Genomic DNA, 3,428 nt, shown 5'->3' on the forward strand with positions numbered 1-3,428 from the left:
TTAACCTTGTGAACTGAAGGCACAAAGCCCAACCGAACTCTTTTTAATATTATAAACCAGAGTGCAATGTGGTCATTTTTATTTCATGCCGTCAGAATGTAATGCATTTAACGCAAACGTTGTCTGTACTTTCTGGACAGACAATTACATCTCGCGAAATTTAATACTTTTATCCTGTCAGTGAGCCGATCGGTTGATACCCCGCCTTGATGAAGTTACTATCACAATATCAAACCTGACCGCCGCATCTGTCATTGCACTCCTAGGCAAAGAAACCCAGCGCATTGCGAGATATAGCAACTCAATACAGATATAAATTGCAGTCCGTCTTCGTGGCTTAACCCGCTATATCTATCATGTCCGGATTTTAGCGCATGCCGCAACGATCGTTCGGACAACGCCGACTGCAGATTGTTATTGGATACGGACGCCACGTTGCATTGATCTGCGCATGCACGGAGTGTTGGGGGAATCAGCGGAGTTGTGGAACGTGTTGGGAATCTCCCGGCGGTGGGTAGTGCTGTGCTGTGATATACGGTAATGGCGATACGAGCTTTTATTAGACAGATCTTCTAGAGTCATAGTCGCCGTCCCGCCAGCTTTTATATGCAATTATCTGCAGCAGCTCCTCTTCTGTGACCAACTATAACTAAGCAATAGCCTACATTCCAAATGTCCGTAAAACTGAATTATTATTTTTTAGCGAAACTCCTCTAAACCGGACACGCTAGGGACCTAGGAAAAAGTCCGTTTTTAAGAGGTATCCGGTTTATAGAGGTTCTCTTCTGCACAGATATTTAAAAAAGGACCATGAAAAACGTCCGGTTTTTAGGGAATTCCGGTTTACTGAGGGTCCGGTTTTGAGAGGTTTCACTATATATTAAATATTGGTAATATAATTATATTGGTAAAGAAAGGCCAGTGTGGAGGCGTTGGGGGCGGGGGGGGGGGGGGGTGTGTGTGTGTGTGTGTGGCCCTTCTCATAGCGCATTATCTTTCTTTAAATTATATTTTCCGGGGTCTTATAACCCGAAGTAAACTGAAATGCTCGAATCTGGATAGCAACATTTATTCTTATTAACATCACTGCCAAGCAGCTATGCCAGGCTGCAAACGATTCACTGCGCAAATTTGACGTGGACTACAACTAATATTATGGTAAAATGATGGAGAAACATGGTTAAAAGGGTTTAGGTGATCTGACTGTAGCCGAATATCTCTATCATTTTAGCCAGAATTAAAGGATTTGCTCCAACTCTGGGGGTGGGGGTGGGGGGTGGGGGGTGGGGAGGCAATTGCATCCTGCATCCTGCATCCTCACCCCCACCCACCCCGTCTCATACGCTTATAGATACTTGAACAGTACGTGGATATATACGCACAAAATCAATTTAGAAAAATAACCCATTATATTTGGCCACATGAAGAAGTTGCCTATAAAAGCAAATTAAATTTAGATTGATTATTCGAAAACAAAGGTTTTAATGTCTGAAGTAAAAAAAAGTATATATATATATTTTAAAACAACGCTTCGAGAGGCACACTTGCTTAGTTAAGGCCGATTAAACCCAAATTAAGTAGCCCGGTCAAAATGTCAGATTTATATACTGTCGTACACAACGGCGGGGCGACTCGAATCCGTATTTGCTCAAATTAGTGTTTTATACGTTTAAACTGTGGCGACAACAATCCATCCATTTGAAGAATCGATGGAAAAGCAATCGCAAGCGGTTTAGATTAAAAGATACAACTGTCTCAAATTATCCCAGTTTAGAAGCGATGGATGCATTTGATGCGAACACGCAATAGCACGTGGCGTAACGTGATTGGCAGGTACTGGTGGAAACAGGAACTGCCGGGTTAAAGATGTGCTAAGTGAAGCAGGATTCAGTCACTGCCTATCCCGATTCTTCTTCTTATAACCAGCCTTCCGCCGGAGATCAATAAAAACGAAGGCAATAGACACAGAAATGTGTTCTTCTAATAGCGCTAATTAAGTTCAATTCAAAGAGACAAACGCGAGATCACGTCGGTTCAAGTTTGCAATTGGCACAAGGAAATTGACATTGAAATTGACATTGAAGATGATTGTAGAGGCGCAGGAATGGACTGTGTGTGTAAGATGGAAGGGGAGGGAATCACCCAAGCTTGCAGCGTGTGAATAGATTTCGTTGAACGCAAATTAAAGCGAACGTTTTATTTGGAAAGAAGCGTAGCAGCAAAAGGCGGCAACAGTCATAGTGGTGGTATAAGTTGCGTTAATAACAGCAATAATGAACAGAAAGATGCGTTATATAAAAAGACGGCTTTGAAAGTTGATCTCCGTTTAATTTAAGCTTAGTGCAGATTTCTTACAATTAATAAAATCTTTTTTTAGAGTAATTTTTGTAAACTGGCGTTTCACAATAACATCCTTGCTTTCTTCTAAAGGCGGACGGGAAGTAGCGAAGTGGTAAAGCGCTCCTCACCTGATGCGCGGTCGGTCTAGGATCGATCCTCGTCGGTCTAGGATTTATCCCCGTCGGTGGGACCACTGGGCTATTTCTCGTTCCATCCAGTGCGTTATGACTGGTATATCAAAGGCCGTGGTATGAACTATCCTGTCTGTGGGATGGCGCATATAAAAGATCCCTTGCTACTAATTGAAAAATGTAACTGGTTTCTAAGACTATATATCAGAGTTACAAAATCGTTTACATCCAATAGCTGATGATTAATATTTCAATGTTCTAATTTTCTTCTATAGGCTGCATTGTCAAAAGACCAGCGCTGGCATTGAATGCAGAAAAAGGACGCATAACAAAATCAATTCTTTGGTTAATGTTTGTTTAACGACACCACATTAATTAACTGATCATCAGCTATTGGATGATAAACATTTTATACGAAGCGATCTTAGCCCTAAGATCGCCGTAACTGCACAGCTAACATATGCTCTTAAGGTGATCTTAGCGCTAAGATCGCTTTGTGGAACGGGGCCCTGGAGCCTATTTCACAAAACATCGTAAGCTTACGTCGGAGAAAAGCAATCATTCAGGTCGGGGCGGGACGTAGCCCAGTGGTATAGCGTCCGCTCGATGCGCGGTTGGTCTAGGTTTGATCCCCGTCGGTGGACCCATTGGGCTATTTCTTGTCCCAGCCAATGCTTCACAAATGGTGTAACACAGACCGTGGTATGTACTATACTGTCTGTAGGATGGTGCATATAAAAGATCCCTTGCTGCTAATTGAAAAGAGTAGCCCATGAAGTGGCGACAGCGGGTTTCCCCTCTCAATATCTGTGTGGTCCTTAACCATATGTCTGACGCCATATAACCGTAAATAAAATGTGTTGGGTGCGTCGTTAAATAAAACATTTCCTTTCCTTTCCTTTATTCAGGTCATACGTTTATACGTGTTTGGCATCTCTTTCACGCAGAAACGTACAT

The 3,428-nt window shown here is 42.4% G+C and overlaps 1 long non-coding RNA gene across 1 annotated transcript in view; it reads left to right on the forward strand.

The window, feature by feature from the left end:
* The first annotated feature begins 476 nt into the window (after window positions 1–476).
* Window positions 477–3,428, forward strand: part of LOC121384986 — a 5,213-nt gene continuing 2,261 nt past the window's right edge. Inside the window, exon 1 of the long non-coding RNA XR_005959487.1 lies at window positions 477–537. This is a non-coding gene — a long non-coding RNA (uncharacterized LOC121384986). The remainder of the gene's footprint in view (window positions 538–3,428) is intronic.

Source organism: Gigantopelta aegis, chromosome 2 (assembly GCF_016097555.1).
Source record: "Gigantopelta aegis isolate Gae_Host chromosome 2, Gae_host_genome, whole genome shotgun sequence".
NCBI classification, from domain to species: domain Eukaryota; kingdom Metazoa; phylum Mollusca; class Gastropoda; order Neomphalida; family Peltospiridae; genus Gigantopelta; species Gigantopelta aegis.